This window comes from Monodelphis domestica, chromosome 4 (assembly GCF_027887165.1).
Source record: "Monodelphis domestica isolate mMonDom1 chromosome 4, mMonDom1.pri, whole genome shotgun sequence".
NCBI classification, from domain to species: domain Eukaryota; kingdom Metazoa; phylum Chordata; class Mammalia; order Didelphimorphia; family Didelphidae; genus Monodelphis; species Monodelphis domestica.
The window spans coordinates 130453232-130473613 of record NC_077230.1 but is presented as its reverse complement, the minus strand read 5'-3'; the positions used below and the strand labels follow the sequence as shown (position 1 = coordinate 130473613).

At 33.7% G+C, this 20382-nt stretch overlaps 1 protein-coding gene and 1 non-coding gene across 7 annotated transcripts in view; one reads left to right on the top strand and one right to left on the bottom strand.

The window, feature by feature from the left end:
• Positions 1-20382, top strand: part of NCKAP5 (NCK associated protein 5) — a 1174517-nt gene that overhangs the window by 435180 nt on the left and 718955 nt on the right. The window lies entirely within an intron of this gene.
• Positions 13332-13448, bottom strand: LOC130454248 (U5 spliceosomal RNA). Its single transcript, XR_008911911.1, has one exon. It is a non-coding gene; the product is annotated as a U5 spliceosomal RNA (small nuclear RNA).

The following is a 20382-nucleotide window of genomic DNA, read 5'->3' as shown; positions in this document are numbered from 1 at the left end:
AGAAGAGAAAGACAGAGACGCAGACAGACAGACAGACAGACAGACAGACAGACAGAGGCAGAGGCAGAGACACAGAGAGAAACTAAAGAGTGGCACACATAAAGACAGAAATAGAGACAAAGACAATGCCTGACAGAGACACACAGAGGGAGACCAAATTTGAGAAAGACAGGCAGATAGACAGAGAGAGGTGGGATAGAGTGAGATAAGTCAACTGGTTGAGTAAATGCTTTATACGGCCGTAGAAGTCCCCTTGAGGGATGTGAACCTTCCTTTAAACCAGGATAAGGCAGAATCCCTCTTATTTCTACTTCTGACAGTGTAAACTATAGATGTCCCCATAAAATAGGCTTTCAATCACGTATAGGAATAGAAAGGCACAGGAATTTTCTGGACATACCCTCCCTTTTCTGCCATAGTGTCACACCCCAAAATAGGATATATGCACATGCCCAAGTTTTTTACAGAGTCCTCAAGTGGCAGGCAGAGAAAATATGACATGGTTGGAAAGGGAATTGGGGGAGTTACTCATATACCTTAAAGAGGCACTACTGGGTGGTACTGCACTTAAAAAATAATGTGAAAATATAACACCAACAAGAATTCCCTAACAGGTAAATTGTCTGAAGATATAAATAATTTTTAAAAGGAAGCATTGAAAATTACAAAAAAAAACCCCACAGTAATTATAGATAAATGAAAATTAACATTAATCTGAGATTTCACCTTGTACCTTGTAGATTAATAAAAATGTCAAAAATTGGGAACAGTTTTGGAAGGATTAGGGAAAACTAAACACAGTAATATACAGTGAGTAGAGCTATAAAGGTATAATAGTTTTGTTCCTTACCATGGAAGTACACAAGAAAAATGACCAATATGATTATACCTTTTGACCCAAAGATACCATTAATGGACATATTTTAAAATATTTATAACAACAATTTTTGTCCTTTTAAGAAATTGGAAAAATGTTGCTGTCCATTGGTTTGGGAATGAATATAAAATTATGTTATATGCATGTACTAAAATAGTATTATACATTATTAATAAATGACTGATAAATGAAAAATAAAATAAGAAGATGCATTAGAACTGATTCAGAACCAAGGAAACACTGTTCAAAATGTTTACAATGTACTTTTAAAACTGGAGAAGGGGAACTGAATTATGAGTAAATGAAAAACTAATAATCATCAGAGAAAATAGAAATTAAAGCTTATCTTTCTAGCCACAGCACAGAGATAAGGAACTACTAGGAGAAAATATTACATAAAATATCAGATATATCACTATATCATATTTTTTCTTAACTATTTTTCATTGTCACAAGGAAGGAAAGTTCAGTCTAGAGAGGTTGATACCAATGTGACTATGGAACAGTGTGTGGTACTATAGAAAAACTGCTGGACTTTTATGAGTTTTGGCTCTTTTTCTTTGTGGCACTGGGGTGCTGCAGTTTCTTTCTCCAATCCATAGCTTCTTCCAATATAGAACAAAGGTAATACCATTGGTATTATGTACTTTGCAGGACTGTTGAGAGGAAAATATTTGATGGATTAAAGGGCAATATATAATAATATTTATACATGCTTTACAAAAGGTTGTGGACCGTACCCACTTTCTCCTCATAATAATTCTGTGAGATAGAATCTACAGTTCTAATTTATTTCCATTTTATGGATGAGAATACTGGGGCTAATATGAGTCAAGTGATTAACTAAAGGTTTCACAGCAGGTTAAATGTTTGCAGTTTGAATCAAACACAAATTTTCCTGATTCCAATCTTATAATAACTCCTAGCTCCTCTACAAAAGTGATCAAATTATTATTATTTTATCATTATTCATATTTTTGGAAGGACCTTAAATGCCAGATTGAGGATTTTCAATTTGATCTGATAGCTTCTATAATTTCATGATGAAAATACTCAAGTACCAAGCAGTGAACAGGTTGTCTATCTAGTTATCTTAACTTGAGTCAACAAAAATAGATTAGACATTTATATGCTAGGGATAGAGGACAGAAAATAATAAGGCCCCTGATCATAAGGGATTTGTTGTCTATAAATCAATGATGTGAATAATCAGAGCCAGTTATTCAAACACTGCCATATGCCCAAGAGTACTGATAAACCCTGTGGCCATCTAAAGAACACTAAGGACCCACAGACCTATATTTCTCTGTCTCTTTTATGTAGCCTCATCAAATAAATATTATATCACAGAGGAGAACCTTGTCATTACTTTGCAAATTTACAAATTCACCCATAATGAAACTGAGAAGAGATTATATGTGGGATAAGGGTATTATAGAGCAATGATTGATATAAGTAATGGAACAGAGAAAAGAGTACTGACTTGGAAATCCGAGGACCTGGATTTGAATCCCACCTCTGACATTTGCTCCCTGTGTAACCATGGAGAAGTTACTTAATCTCTATGAATTTCAGTTTTTCACCTGTAAAATAAGGATACAATGACCTCTTCAGGCCCTTCTACTTCTAGGTCTATGATACTATGGCTTAGATATTACTTAACAAAAAAGTACATCCACCAACTAAAAGTTTATTCCTCTTTTTCCTTGAACATCTCTGATCCTTAGAAAGTTGTTTCATGCCTTGAAAAAATCATCTCTAAAAGGATTTGGGGAAACTTACAGAAATTAGCCATAATTTAAACTGGAAACATGTGGCCAAAATGTATATTTGAGGTTATTTTTAGATCATTTCATGTCTTAATATGGTTTGAAACATAAAATGATTTATTTCTCTGAAATTAAAATAAAGAGCCTCAAGCAAAAGGCATTTCTTAGATTTATTTGGGGTAATAAAGATCACAAATATTCCCTACTAAGTTGAAAGAAGAAAAACTCCAACAGGCAACAGAATAAATGACCTACCCAACATAAATACATTTATTAAGGCTGAAGTATATCCACAGTAAAGAATGAATAAGTACCTTATTCTAGGAGGAGACATGAAAAGTGTAATCTACCATAACCAACTATTTAATTTTAATTTAAATGGGGAAAAATCCACTAAGTTGTTAGTGCATGGAGATACTTGTCATTTGGGGGATAGTGAGAGCTTTAAAGTGTAGAAAATTGGATACAATAATTAACCAAGGCTCTCTTTAACACAAAACCAGTGGTAAATAGTGTGCAGTATTTGAATTCTACACCATAGTACAGTATGAGGGCATTGTGCCCAGCATAAGTATAGTATAAATTTGGGCCAACATGAGTTAGCATGGAGTTAAGAAGAAGGCCCATCTGTCCTTTAACACATGCTCTTATTTAAGAAAATATGTATTGATCCAAGCCTTTTCTATTCAGATTTTCTTTGATCAGCAATAAACAGAGGCTTCTAAAATGAAGACATATAAAATTCTATATTCCCACAGAAATATGAACTGCTCCCTTCATGAACCCCCATTAATAGTCCAAGAAAATCAGTGGATCTAATAAGAACAAGCTAATCTTGCTAAAACATCACCCCTTCTGAGATATGTATATATAATTAATGAAAACAGAATATCTTGCTTATAAAATAAACATAAAAATCAACAATTGTTCCTATGGGATATCTAAAGATATTACTTGTAGGTTCCTTCAACTATGGTACACATAGAGCTATTATTTTCCATTTCTTCCTATCTTCTTCCCTGCCTCCCACCCACTTCCTATTTCCCACTCCTCCCCCACCCACACAGGAAAGGCAGAAGCCCCTCAGCAGTTGGGCCAGGAGATTGCCCGTTAGGGAAAAACAATCATCTGGGCCTTGCGTTTGACATGTGCTATTTAATTCAAGAAACACCTCTATTTTTAGTTCAACCTTAAGGTACATCAAGCAGTTATCAGATAGGAATACATAAAATTTTAAGTTGAAAGTTTTTGATTTCATTTATTATAGTTGTTCTAAAAGGAGAAAAAAATGGAGTCAGTCATTTTTTTCTTTATTACTAGAGAAAAAAATAGGGAAATATATGTTTTACTCTTTTAAAAAATATATCCAGAAAAGCTGAAATGAATTCCTTAAATCATGGAAGTGTGAGGCTTTGTACCTCAAAATTCAAGTGTTGTAGTGAAAAACTCCATATGTTAGGAAAATGGATGAAAGAACCATGTAGTTAACATGCAACCTTAATGGGAATGCTTGAGAATGTGAGTACTGGTGTTTACCTAAGCCTATTCTTCAATCAAATTGATTCTTGGGGCAGTATTAATCTGGACTATCTCCTTGAACCTTGTATTCCTGTGTTTTCAGATATCCTATCCAAGTAACTAAGAAAAGCCAGTAAAAAAGGTAAAAAACTAAACAAACCTCACAGCAAAATAGCCCTTGAAAATTGTATTAATAAAGTCAAAATTAACTTAAGAACAGAGGTTTCCTCTCTTCTGCCCATCCCACCTCTCTCTGTGTGTCTCTCTTTGTCTCTGTTTCTCTATCTGTCTGTCTGTCTGTCACACACACACATACTCTCACATACACACACATCAATCTCATCATCATCAAATAGAGTTGAGCCTGCACATTTCCTTACTTCCATCCTCACCCTCCAGCCTACCCTATTGCATTCTGTGATTTAATCCCCCTAATCTAAAGCTGTCCTTCATGTTTGTTTTAACCACCTAGAGAATGCCTGTGGCATAATGGTTTGAGAGCTAGCCTTGAAGCTAGAAAGAACTCAATTCAAGTTCCACCTTTGACATATACAGTCTATGTGACCATGGACAAGTCACTTAAACTCTTATTGTTCTCAGCACCTACCTATAAGTTGGAAATAGCTGTCTCTAGTCTATAACTTAAGTTACAAAAAAGGTGTTGATCTTCATTGGTAGAGAGAATTTTCCCACTTTGTAATTCCCTATATCAGTGAATTCACAGGTCCAATCCCTATCATTATATATAAAAAAATGTTTATGTGGTAAAAATTATGGAATGGGGCATTTTAAGAGCCATCTGGGCATGGTGGCACCTAGAAGGAATTCTGACATGCTTTGTACTTACTTAAAGAATTAAGGATGGCACTGCCCCTAGGACTGTATATATTGCAGAGGAATATGCAATCATGAAGAAAAAAATGGTGGAGTATGTGTGTATATGCATATGTACATTTTTGAGAGGGAAAGGATTTGGATGGCCTTTCTATGTTTTAAATAGCTTCACTTCTTCAAGCTTAACTAAAGTCAAATGAAAAAATGCACTATAAAAATAAACACTTGGATGCTATTTTTATTCTGCTCCCAGAGAATCTGTTTTGGACTTGAGTATTCACATGATAAATGAACGAATCTCTAATCTTCCTTTCTCTTTCTCCTACACACTCTTACTTAGGTCCAAACATAGAAATAAGAGTTTGTTTTAAAGAATGTCAAACTTCCAGCAATAGTAGATTTACTTTTTAATTCCTCAAATTGCAAAGATCGCCAGAAAATTAACAACTAGCATAACAGGAAAGAAAATGTGCGAGCAAAGGAGATAGGGGTAGGTGGAGATCATTGAAATATTGCCGATTTATCATATGGTTCCATCCCTACAGTTCAGAGACATTTTTAACAGGAAAGAAAAAGCAAATGGCTTATAATTACAACCCTACTGGAAGTTCCTGGAAGTCATGGGTAAAGATCTGTGTTCATGACTGATGTTCTAAAATTGTCCTGGTTATCCTGGAAGATTGACTGCTTTGTCAGAAACCACCATTTGGGAGTACGTGCAAGTGCTATCTTTTCTGATGAAATGGGGCAGCTTCATTTTAATAAAGAGCAGTAGTAGAGAGAGATAAAATTGATTCATTGCCATTCTGTCTCTGATCCAATGATAAAATATTTCATACTATTCTTTTGCAGAAGATTGAGAGATATGGGACTAGGCAGCTAGGTGATACAGTGGATAGAGTGTTGGGACTGAAGTCACGAAGATTCCTCTTCTTGAGTTCAAATCTGACCTCAGACACTTAGTTGCTACATGTCCCTGGGGCAAGTCATTTAACACCATGTGCCTCAGTTTGCTTATCTATAAAATGAGATGGAGAAGGAAATGGCGAATCACTCCAGTATGTTTGCCAAGAAAACCCCAAATGGGATCATGAAGAACTGGATAAGACTGAAAAATTACTTAAGAAAAGCAAATAATACAAACAAGTAAATTTAGAACTGGTTGGTTGGCCAGACTCAAAACATAATTAATAGTTCAAAGTCAACTTGACATGAGGATTCCAGTGAAGTAGACGAGGGATCTGTTCTTGACCTTTACAGCTTTAAAATTGTTGTCAATGACTTAAATACAGGCATAGAGGGTATGCTTAATTAAAAGTGCAGGTGACACAAAGCTAGTAGGGATAGCTAACACAGTAGATGACAGAATCAGAAACCAAAAGGTTGATCTTGACAGATTCTGGCATCAGGCTAAATCCCAAACCATGAAATATAATACATATCAATGTTAAAAAGTCTTGTCACAGAGCACAAAGAAATAGATGGATAGAGTAGTTGATCTGAAAGTATCTGGGGGCTCTTAGTGAACAAGCTCATTATGAACCAGTACTATGATGAGGGCGCCAAAAAACTAATGCAGTCTTAGGTTACATTAAGAAGTGTATAGCTTTCAGCACTAGACAGGTTAGTGACCCACTACATTCCACCCTCTTCAGACCCCATTTCAAGTCTTGTGTCTAGTTTTGGTTGCTGTGGATTAAGAATTGAATTGATATATTGGAGTGTATCCAGAAGAAGGCAACCAGAATGATCAGTGCCCTTGATGGTGGCATGGTATGATCAGTTGAAGCAATTAGAAAAAATTAACCTGGAAAGGAAAAGACTCAGGAAGTATATAATAGCTGTCTTCAAATATTTTAAGACTGTCATGTGGAAGAGGGATTATACTTGCTTTATTTTTTCTCAGAGTAAAGAATGAAGGACAATCAGTAAAAAACTGCCAAGAGATAAATTTAGATTTGTTGTCAGGAAAAAATTCCTAATAATTGGAATTGTCCCCCCCAAAAAGGAAAGGCTCCCTGAAGATATAGGAGATTTCACTTCATTGGAGATCTTCAGGCAGAAATTAGACAACCACTTGCTGAGGGTAGTCAACTAAATATTCCTTTAGGGTATGGTACCTTCTAACACTCAGTCACAGAACTACAGTTATTCTGTGATTCTTCATTTTAGTTTTATACTACACAGAAGATGGCATAAAATTCTCAAAACAGGAAACTCCCTTTTCCAAATGTATTTAATTCAATTCAATTTATATTTCATAGAAAAGTTTACTTATTTTCTATACCTTTTAAAATTAGCTATGTAAAAGCTTAGGGGTAAATATCTGTGGGAAAAATTCATATATCAAAGAAATCAATCAAGAAGGATTTGTTAATTTCCTACTGTGCTAACATTGTTCTAGGTACTAAAAGTCCAAATGCAAAAATTGAGAAATAGCTATCAAAAACACCTTATAATCTATTGGGAGAATCAACATATATTTATATCATATATGCTTATGTATTACAAAATAAATTCATAGTTTACAGAAAAGGATTCAGAAAAGGCATTAGGTTCTGGGAAGAGCAGCAGAAACTTCATATAAAGTGATATTTGGGAGTTTTGAAGAAAACAAGGGATTCTGAGAGATAGGTGTGATATGGGCTCATATCAGACATGAAGTTAGGCAGTGCAAAGCACAGAGGTTGCAAATGGGTGATGAAATTATATCAAGAAGGATAGCTTTATTAGAAAACCTAGTGCAAGATGGGAAGTAATTTGTAGTAATGTTGGAACAAGGTCAAAGCCAGGTTATGGAGAAGTCTATAAAAATAAACAAAGGAATTAATATCTAATCCTGTAGACAAAGGAGAACACTGAAGTTTATTGAGAAGGAGAGTGACATAGTGCAACCTTCATTTTAGGGTTTTCATATCAGTAAGAATGCTGAGGTGGGATTAATGTCAAGAAGGATTTGAACTAGGAGTATTCTATTACAAAAATGTAAGGGTGATATGATGAAGGCCTACATTAGTAGAGTGACCCTATACATAGAGAAAAGGGGAGAGATTAAAGTTATGTTGTGAAAGTAAAAAAAAATGAATTTTGGAATTGATTTAACATGAAGGCATGGATCAAAGTGAGAAGGAAATATCATACTCTTGGTGCCTGCAAGATTGGTGGTGCTCTAGACTGTAATGGAGAAATTTTAACTATGAATGGGTTTGGGAGAAACAGATAATCAGTTCTGTTTTAGACTTGTTGAGTTGAAGATGCCTAGAAAACATCTAGTTTGAAATATGTGACAGTTAGAAATACAAGTTCTTAGGTATGAGACTAGGGCTCAGAATATAGGTCAAGGAGTCTTTTGTACAAGAGTGAGAATTAAAACTGTGGAAGCAGGTAATGTCACCCAGTGAAATTATAGTGAGTGAAGAGTCCAGGGCCTTGGGTACATGTATAGGTAAGAGGTGTGACATAAAACATTCAATTCAGAGATTGTTGTAACTTCAGTAAAGCTGATTATTGCTAAAGATGTCACGAAACAAAGAAAACATAGAATTCTTTCTGTTCATATAACTCTCTGCTTGCATGATTTTAGAAATCCGAGACAGTTTGGCTTATCTTGTGTATAGGGAAGGATATTGTAGGCTGCTTGTGCAGATTTGGAAATTTCTTCTATACAGGCCAAGTTCTTTCCCTCCTCTAAAGCTATACTGGCTGAGCACTTGGCATTTATGTTCAGTGATATCTCACACAGGAGAAATAACTCCTATAAGTTCATGGTTAAAGAGAAAATCCATCAAAGGGAGAAAGTTTAAGTCATCCTTATTGGTAACTATGCTCCATCCAGCCCAAACATTTTGGTCTAACATAAAATTCCCTTGTAGGGAATTATGAATGCACTCTGCTCACAGAGTACCTTCACTTGACTTAAACTAATCACACTCACATTTCAAAGTCCAGCTCAAACCTAACTTCTGGCAGGAAGAGATTTTTTTTAAATAAAATTTTAGTCATTTTATTTTTAAGGAAGGAAGGAAACAAATCTCTATTAAGTAACTACTGTTTGCCAGCACTATGCCTTCATAATAAGGGCTATTATCTCCTTTGATACTTATAACAACCTTGAGAGGGACTTTCTATTATCATCCCTGCTTTGTATTTGAGACAACTGAGGCAGACAGAGGTCAAATAACACAGTTATTTTGCTAGTGTGACACAGCTTCTAAGTGCCTGAGTCTGGTTTGTAGTCAGGTTTTTTGGCCTCTAGACCCAGCTTTTTATATATACACTGTGTCATTTAGCTGCCTTTTTATATCACAATAATTCCTGGATAATTACCCCTCTCTTTTCCTTGAAATTCTCATTGGCTTTTTCAGTCCACATTTGATTTCTGTTTTCTAAACCCAATTGTGTTTATTCTCTTCATGGCCCAATTTATCCTTTATCATAGGCTGTCTTGTACTTAGTTCCATTTTTTTTTTGGAGGGAGGGAGGGGAAGACCTATGATTTCATGAGTGTAAGAAACAGTTTGTGAAAAATTTATTGTATGAATTCAAATCATCCTTTTATCTTTAAGTCATCTTTTTGGTTCCATGGAGTACTTTTGAAATAGGTTGCCTATGTCCCTGGAGCCAGTATGTGTTAAAGGAAAAATCTGAACCTGAGTCTTGATGACTCTGAGATAAGTTCTGAATCATTACAGTAGCCTGTCTGTTTCACAAATGTGTGTATACGCACATATGTAAATGATTTCCTTAAGCTTTATGAATGTATCTTTTAAATTTTATTTATCTATTATAAGGCCTATGTCAGAACTAGACAAAGAGTGTATAAATAATTGTTAATTTTTTCAGAGCAGTCTCTACAAATTTCATATCTTGTACCCAAAGTCAAATGTTCTGTTATGCATCTTATGGACTAACATGAAACCCAAGTTATCAGACTTAAGCAAAATCTTTGAAAAACCTTAAAAATGAAAAAAAAAGATGGTACTTTACTCCATTTAGAGATACTTCTATTATTCATTTTTATATTTTCATTTGATTTTTTCCATTAATTCCTATTCTAGTATTTCTTCATGCCACAAGAGTAAAATTATGACTATTAAAGGTTATGCCAGTAGAGCACCAACTATTGAATGGCCCTCTAATTTGAAAAGACTTCAAGGACAAGCCCAGTTATGGATATATGCTCAATGATTCTATCCAGCTAATTGCAGAGAGATTCAGATGAGTGTAAGAAGGGATTGTACTTTCTTTGTTGTTGTTGTTGTTTTTGTTTTTTTACTAGAAGGGATATGAAAATGGTAGATTAGAGGAATTTCATAGTTGCAATTTACTTTGATTTTAGCTAAGCATTTGATTAAGTCTCTTTTGACATCATCATGGAAAATATGTAGTACTAGGGAATAAATAATTGTAGATTGGGACTTTGAAGAATGAGTGGATTCAAAGAATATTTATTAATGGGTCACTGTTACCTTGGAGGTAGAAAAAGGGATTTCACAAAAAACAAAATGGTAGAAGATTGGTTAATAGTTCATTTAAAAAAAGGTTTTGACATTTGGGCAGTTTGTAAATTCAATCCAAGTTGATTCTATTGTAAATGCGAAAGAGCGAAAAAGCTCTTGCAGTCAGAGAATAAAAGGATAGTATAATTTCCAGAATAAGATGTAATATTACTGTTGGATTCTTATCTGGTTAAACAATATCTAGAAATTTTTATTGTTTTAGGTGGTATATTTTTAAAGAACATTAATAAGCAGGATCTCAAGTATAGTTTCTAGCTAATTGAAGGAACTTAGGATGGTGAGTCTAGAAAGGAGACATGATAATTTCTTCATATATTTGAAATGAAGCCATAATGTTAATTTTATATAGTTTTGTCTGAGAAGGAAAAACCAGAAACAGTGGACAGAAGATTCATAAAGGAGGGTTGCATCTTCAGTTAAGGATTTTTTCTAGTAATATGAGTAATTCCAAAGTAGGATGAATGACATCAGTAGCTTTGTGTCATGGACCAATTTGTTAAATAGGATATCTGAATCTGTATACAAATTGTTGATGAAATTCATTCCCCCTTCTTGATGTCTTCAGGTAAAGACAGAAAGATGACTTAAAAGGGACCTTGTAGAAGGGATTCTTAGTCTGTAGAGTACAGAAGGGGAATGGATCTAGGGATCATATAGAGAGATTGATAGTGGCAGGAAGAGCCTTGTCTTGATACAAAAATTGATTGAAGGAAAATATAGTTGCAGGGAGGGTGAAGTCTGAATGATGTGAGGTATGAAGGAGGAGAGAAGAAGCAGCTTTCAATAAATGTTCTCAATTTTCTTAGGGAACCATGAGTTGTAGTCCTTAACAGAAAGTGAGTGTAATAATCTGAGGAGGTAGTCCAAGGTTTTCCTTCTGGAGTATACTTTTAAACTTATTCATTTAGCTTTTTAGTGACACAGTTAAAATTAAAACAAAGACTTCTGATCCATTGTCAAGTAGAGGAATAAAAGACATTCTATTTAGGCTTCTAAAATTGAAAGGTCAGAGCTAGTGTTGTTTTCTTTGCTTTAGATAAGCTGCAAGTGACCAAAGGACTTCTACAATATTATTATAATGCTTGGGGATACATCGCCTCTTGATCTAAGATATAGTTGAATTCTAGTCATATAGTGGAGAAAAACTAAATCAATGATCAGAAGACTTAATAAAATTCTATTATGGCTCTAATGAGCTGAGTGACTTTAGTGCACCTCTCTGCTCTATCTGTTAGATGAAGGGACTGGACTAACTTAATCTTCAAAGTACTTGGCAGATCTTTCACTTTATTAGTTCCATTTTTCTAGGGGACTGTGACGGGAGGAGAGGGGAAGACAGAGTCAGAGAGACAGAGAGGGAAAAGGAGGAGGAAGAAAAAAGAACAGTCATAGGAACAGACAGAGATGCAGACAATGTCATAGTACTCTTTACACTAAGAAAATGAAGCCATTTTCTTGTAATATGGTGGTTTGGCAAGCTGATCTGACAAATCAGTAATATTTTTGTACATAGTTGCCTTAAAGACTATGATCAGTCCTTTGTCTCTTGGAAAAGAATCATTCATTTGGTAATTAAATGGTTTGCTGGCAGACACAGGGCACTAGTGCAAGGCCGGAATTTGTAACCACTTGCAAACCATTGTCTAGGAAAGCATTTGATTGAATAATGTTTAATTTTCCACAGACGCTATGAGCACAGCATGGTGGAGAAAGCCAATTGCACAATATAAAACCCATGTAGCGGTTGGGCGATATTCCTTCTTTAGGATAATTGCATTGTGTGGTGATGACTCTTCAATGTTCTCTGGAGACTACTGGCTCTCAGTGGCTAATTGAAAGCTACCCATATTTTATTTTTACATGTCTTTATTAAGTATTTGATGCTATCTAATTGTCATATTCCCCAGCTTTGGAAATGAAAATATGAACAGGTTTGATTATGATAGACACCACTGAAACAAGTTTGGCTTAGAATTAAAAGATTTACTACAAATATAGAACACTCTCTCTTAGCAGCTAAACAAGATTCATATAATAGGATCACTGCCTTTAGTATAAGAATTTCAATCTAAGAACAGGGCCAGTATAAAGGAAGGGTAAATGGTTGAAAGCAGCAGGGTAGATGGTCAAAAGTGCACTCTTAAAAAAAATCCATTTCATTAGCCTGCTAGGATGCTTAAAATTTCTATTCTTAGATGATAGATATCATAACTCTAGAATAAGTTAAAATACATAGATGTCACCTGAGAAAGGTAATATACAACCCTATTAAAAGCTTAGGAGGAATTACTTTAATTGATTGGCTTATCTTGCAAAGCATGGCCCTGAGGGAAAGAAATAAATAAGTTTTGATGGGGACTTAAAAAACCAAAACTACAACCTTCAATAACTAACTATGTCCTGCCACATCAAATTTAAATTTTTCTTAACATTCAAGATTATCAAAATATGTATTCCACATTATTCTCCATTTCTCCCTTTCATAAACCTTCTAATCTATTTGGGCTGTCCTGCCTTTTTTTGTCCATAAGGTCTTTCTAAACTGGAATGCCACTCCTCTCTTCCTTTTACATACTCAAATTGTATTCATCATTAAAGGTCCAACTCCAATTCTGATTTCTCTATGAAGTCTTCTTTGACTCTTTGGTTCTTAGTGATATCCCTTTCTGAACTCTTATAGCACTGAGCTCAGTATGAGTTAGCACAGTACTGTAGATTTTCATATTTTTTGTACTGTGACAGATTTCATTAGTGTTACCACATTCCATCAATGAACATCACAAATTCTTCAAGCTGCCCTATGCATTGAGAGTTGAACCCATGTTGTTTTTTTCCTATAAATTATCTAGAGACCCTTGGGTGTTCCTCTCTCCACAAAAATCTTTAGTAAAAGACAGAAGATTTATATGATCTGAAGAGAAACCAAATTATGTACCCATGTTTTCCCCACAAATTTTCCATAAAATGAATGCCTTCTTTTTTCCAATAAAATCTTTTGGCATTTTCATAGTATCCCTACATTATGTAGTATCTACTTGGAACATCATCTCAACTTCTGAAACCTAGGTTTCATTTATGACATTTCTGTGAATTTCCACCAGTTGTTTCTTCTTCTTCCTCTCAACATTCTGTCTTCATACTATATCCTGTCTTTTATTCAGAATATAAGCCCTTTGAGGTCAGGGTTTTTATTTTTTCCCTTACTTTGACACTTTTCTTCTTTTTTTTAAATATCTTCTAGATTTGTTTATAATGAGAATTTAAATTTGCATTTGATTATGTTCTTAAAGAAAGATCATACATTAAGAGTACCAATAGGCAAATTGATATTTATAAGTACAAAAATGTGATTCTTACTCATTTTGCTCACTTTTCCACAACTTAAAAGAATTGTTCATTGCATAAAGTCTCTCCAGTTACCTCTGCTCAAATCATTAAATTATTAGATACATCACTAGATAAGTAGTATCTAACTTTCTGCTGATGAATCTCTCTACATTTAGCAAGTCTGAGCTACAAGCATCAAACAGTTTATTATTATTACTTTGTTTAAATTCCTTCAAGCTTAAAATAGGACATCCTTATATTGTGGAAGTGAGAAATTGAGAATGGTTTGTAGCAGGAGCTTGGAGTAGCTGAGACTGATGACCTGTCATTCAAAGGAGAACATTCTGGTTTTGGAATGTGATGGGGAGAGATATTTGGAGCAGACCAACTAAAGGCTGGACTTTTTACCTTGGAAAGGCAGAAGAGGGTTGATGTCTCTTGAATTTTAGAGAATGAAGCCTGAAGGTTGTCTTTGGCTTAGAAGACAGAAGAAAGAAGGACAATGTCTGACTCTCTATGATTTGCTCTGTTGTGATAATGACTGAACTTCCAGACCTGTCAGTTATTTTCCAATTGAACTATATTTCACAATTCTTCAACCAAGACTCATCCTAGTTTTAGGGAAACCCCCCAAACCCTTTCATTTCCTTATCCTTCCCTGTCTTCCCCTATAAATCCCTTACTTAAGATAGAGAAGGGAAAGAGTATTTCACTTGAAACATCATAAATTTACCCTAAGTATATTTAAAAGACCAGCAGAAGAAGGAGGGTAAAGGGAGGCTGAAGAGAGGAAGGGAGGAAGAGGGAGGAAGGGAAAAAGAAGATTAATAGTCTGATCTGTAGTTATCAATTACCATTCAAAATAGTCCCTTATTACAATGACACTTAATTAGCTCTTTAGTATATAAATAATCTACTTTAATGCATTAATATTATATTATTAGACCTTTAAATATTTGAAATATTTCCTTACATAAGAGAAAAAATATTATTCTGTATTTCTTCAAAGGGCAGAAATACAATTACTAGGTAGAAACCAGGAGGTCAACTATCAAAGGTTATTTTTCTTTTACTTTTTTGGTCTTCCATAAATCATTCCTGGAAAATGTAGCCAACATGCTGGAGTGGTCTTCCATTGCATGTCCTAATTTTTAAAAAATTTTTGTTTAAATATTTTTCCATGGTTACATGATTCAAATAATTTCCATCTCCTTTTCCCCTTCCCCTCCCTCCCAAAGGTCCTTTTTCTTTTAAATAATTAGAACTAGACATTCTAGTAGAACTAGAATTAGATGATTTGAAGGATATTTTCCACATGATTCTTGCTTTTAATAAAAATTGAGCTAGATTGCCTCTGAGTTTTTATCTATGTTACATGTATATGTATCTTTGTGTCAATCTATTCATCCCTCTGTCTACATATATTCATACACACACATACACACATATCTATCTATCTATCTATAGCTATAGCTATATATATATATATATATATATATATATATATATATATATATATATATATATATAGAGAGAGAGAGAGAGAGAGAGAGAGAGAGAGAGTTCCATGATACTATTACTATTGGAGATTCAATGGCCATCTGCCAATGATCACTTTCTGGTGTATAAACCTTTAAACATAGAAATACTAGTAACTATTACTACTACTACTTGTTGTCACTTTCCAGACTACTTGCAACAGATACTTGTATTGAACAGAAGTTTGGACTAGATAATCTCCAAGGTTGCTTCTAACTAAAAACTTACAGTACTTGAAGACCATGTCCTCCTCTCATATTTCTTGTCCATCCTAAATATGTTCACTTCCTTGAATTGCACTTCATTTGACATGGTTGACATGGTTTCCAAAATCATCAACTCTATTAAAATGTAAGTCTCAATACTGAATATATGTGTATATTGGATTTATGAATATGTCATATATTATACATTATTATAAGAAATATTTTATGCATTATATAGAATATGTTGTCTGTCTGTCTCTCCCTGTCTCTCTCTCTCTCTATATATGTATATATGTAAATATATAAAACACTAGGCTTACAGTAAGCCTAGTGTTTATCCTGTTCTGTGACGAGAATAACCATAGTAAAAATCTATTATCTTAAATTTCTGTCACCCCCTCAAATCCAAGTTTTGGGTAGGAAATATTAATAATCTTTAGCCAAAATACCTGAAATTCTATCATTGCATCATGTACATCAATATCGTTTGTATATACAGAGTATATATAAATCATTATTTCAAGAAAGAGCAAGAAGTATTTTAAGTTTAGAAATGTGTCCCACCTTCCCTTGCCCTTAATGGATTCCTTATACTAATAATATATTGTTTCATATCCACTTTATCTTCAATATCCAGTCTTTTTGATGATTAATAAGTCAGAGGGATTCATAATTAAAAGTGAATTAGATCATTCCTGATTTTGGCATAAGTTTGTTTTAATCTACTTGAGAAATGATTTAGCTCCCTGATGGAAGAAAGAGGTGTGTCCTACATTATCATTGAAAATGAATATAAATTAACTTAATTTAATATACTCAGATCAAAGCATATGATTAGAGGAGGAAGGGCAAACAACAGTGAAAGAAAGAATGAGAATATTGTCAGAAAGGGGAAAATATTAAGACCTTAAAATACAATTTATTTAGAGTAGGTGGAACTGACTGGCGACCTTGCTAGGCACAGACATTCTTGCAAGCATTATCAATTGGTTCTCTGTGTCTTATATAAAGATTTTTGTGCTTTCACCTACTTTGTGATGTTATGGAATGATTTTTCATTTTATGGAAAGGAGTTTACCTTTTTAAAGATCATTTGTCCTTCATGCTGTAGGTGATTTAATTTGGCAAGTCAAGAAAAGCTTTAAAAAAGAGATTTATTTCTAACAGCTGCAACATTATTAAAAACATTTTACATGTTTATCTTTCTGGCTGAATGGAAAACCATAATTAGAGCAGAATATCTATTCCCAGACAGAATTAAAGTACAACTATCATCTTACTCCAAATAATTTTAAAGTTAACATTAAAATTACTTTTAACTTATGATAATTGTTAAAAATTATTATGTAAAGTTCACATTTATCTTTGTCATATGGGTGTTCTCTTCACAATAAATATAGAGAAGATTATTATTCCTGTCAAATGGCTGTAAGAGAATTAATTAGCAGGCAAGATTATCAGAGATGTATGTCCTGCATATTAGCCTCATAAAGACTTGTGCTCATATTCACAGAGATAAAAGTGAACAGTTCATACACACTTTAACAGGTAATACTTTAAGGAAGAAAGTGACTAGGTAAAGAGGGGCAGGAATGGTTTTGTTGGCAATTAGGTTACCATTTATGGTCATAGATTCTGGAAAACAATAAATAAATGATTTATTTATTTTTACTGGGACAGGGTAGGAGTCTAGCCTAAAAAGCAGGCAATTGGGTTCATTGCCTAGAACGGGTCTCTGGTGAAACTGCTCAAACCATTCAGATATATTACAAGGAAGCATGCTAATACAATTCTGAAATGTTTGTATAGATATTGATAAACAAATCACAAAAAGTTCAGAGGGTCACAGTGTCTGGAAGCTTTCCTGACTCTAATATGAACAACCCTAAGTACAAAGCCTGAAAAAATTCTTATGCAAACTTTCTCATGGGATTTCAAAGCTCTAGTTCCTTCTGCAGAAATAGAAAACTGGAAGTATCCCTTCTGTTTTTATTTAGAAACAGGAAGTGACATTTTGACACTTGAAAAATGATCATTCTAGATGGACTTTTGGTGATGAGTTGGTTTGGTTTCTTAGGTCATCTCTTTACTCTATATAAACTGTACTCATTTCTCATAGTTTCCAATGTGTTGTGCTTTGGGAAGGAAGAACCATTCCAGGTCATGTCTGCTTTTCATAATGCTATGTAAAAAGCTAAGAATTGTCCCAGAGGAGTAGACCTAAAGGCCTGACAGAATTATCAATTGATATGTTGTAGAAGCACATGATAATCCTCTTTGAGATGAATTTCAGAGTCTAAGCATTTATCCCAATTTGATCTATTAATTAATTTTATAATCTAGCAATTTTTATTTTATTTATAGAGTCACCTTTTGGGCAGTTCTTAAGAGTTCCACAAGATTACTATTCACACTGAGCAATAATATCTTCTTTTCTTAGTCCTAAATCCTCTGTCTTTGAGGAATATTCCCTCATTCAAATATTCTTGAATTTGTAAAATTTCTCTAGTTTTTTTTTTATGTGTATACGTGATTTTATTTATGTCAATAATTCCTTCATTTTAATGTTTTTCTACATTAGGAATTCTCAAACTTTATTTGTCATGACCCCTTTTGGCAATCCATTGAAACCCGTGGACACCTCAGAATATTTTAAATGCATAAAATAAAATACATAGGATTATAAAGAAAACCAATTTTACTGAATCATAGTTACCAAAATACTTAATAATCTTATAAGCTCCACATTATGAACTCATGTTTTAGATGAACTATTCAATTATCTTAGGATCTCCTCAAATGATAATCTCTTCTCCTTATTCCTTTCATCAATTCACTCATCCTATCTAAATTTTATTCACCTATATTAGGTCTTTTTTTTAGAGGTGAAACAACTGCAAATGGAGGAACTATGAACTTATTGGATAAGATTTCCTACTAAAATAAGATTTTGTTTTATTTACATTATTTCAATATTTTATTAGACTTTTTGACTATAGGAATAAAGTGAGCTTAGTTTTTCAAGGAATTGTTGGCAATAATTATTATTTATTTCTCAAAAGTTTTAATTGATAGTTCCATTTCCATCATGTTTTGGTGGAGTTTGGATTTATTTTTCCTAATTATATTTTCATGCATACATACATATCAAGAATCATCTACCACTTTTTCCCCCTTGAAAGAATTTTCTGAAATTTTGCAATAATTTTGTTAAGAAACTACAATTCTATTAGTCTCAAAAATACAAAACTTTTGAGAAAAAGAATTCATCAAGAATAATGCTTTTTAATGATTAGAAAATAATTTTTGCCGTTATTGCTACCTATGAAAAAGGTAATTTGTAAAGAGCTAATTAGCAGAATATCTCATTCTTTGTGTTAAGACTTTATTAGTCATATATACCATCAGAACCTGAACTCATTATAAAATATACAGTAGATTCAATTAGAATATTTTTGCAAAATATTATTGAATATTTTAATTATTTATGCTTTTTCCAGTATTGGTATTTTATCTATTGTTACAATTTTAAAAGATGGTATGGTCTAGCTTAAGGTTTTTCCAGTCTTTGTTTGCTTCTTTTGATTCCTATATTCCTAATATTTCTTAGAATGTTGAGATAGAATTTGATGTTTAAGTGGCAAACATTCTATATGATCATGTATGCTTTAAATGTAGCATTGTGTCTCCCTGGAAAAAATGTTGAGTTAATGAAGAAGTAGGAGCAAATATGTTTTGCAAATAGAATCCCTGGAAGAAAGTTGAATTGCAATTTTTGATTTTACAAATGATTCCTTGTGGTCTTTGATGACACCTAATCCTTTCTCCCTCCCTCCCTCTCTCTCTCTCTCTCTCTCTCTCTCTCTCTCTCTCTCTCTCTCTCTCTCTCTCTCTCTGTCTCTTTCTCTCTGACTCTTCTGTCTCTGTCTCTCCCTCTCATTCTCTTATGAAATCAATCAACATTTGCCAAGTGTCAACTGCTTATTGAGAAACTACTAGAGAATACCAAAAAAGCATAACACAGAGAATTGTATCAATGGGATATCAATATAATGTACAGAAATAAGAAAAAAGTTAGAATGGGAAAGATTGATAAGAGAAGTAAAATCAAAATAATATGGCATGATGTTCCCATTGATCAAATGAGCATAATAGTACTATTCAAAATAATAATATTTATAAGTGTTTCAAATATACTAGCCCATTTGATCCTCACAAAAATGCTGTGAGGTAGGAACTGTTATCTCCATTTTACAAACAAGGAAACTAAGACAGAGTTTGAGTGACTTGCCCACAGTCACACAGCTAATAAATACCTGAATCAGAATTTGGACACAAGGCTTTCTGACTTCCAGACCCATGCTCTTTTTACTATTCCACCTGACTACTACAGAAAATATACCTTATTTTCTTCTTTCAGTTTCCTAAGTGTTCGAATTACAGTACCATCTCCTTGGGGTATAGGATTGAAGACCAAATTTAAAGAATTTAGTCTGCTAAAAAAAGTACATTTAGAGGCAATGAACTCACTTTTATTCATCATTAAGTCAATAATACTGAGTACCTGACATAGTTGGGACTGTGAGCTTTCATAATTCATTATCCAACCCCATTACAATAGCTGGTACTGCCTTGCAGGTGCCCAATAAATAATAATTTTATGAATGAATGAAATGCTATAATAAAATAATAGACTGTTACTTCTTTACTGCAGGCAAGTAGAAAATGTCTTGGCATCTGACTTTAATTCTGCAGAGTAGAAATCAGTAAAAGGTGGGACTATTTGTCATGGT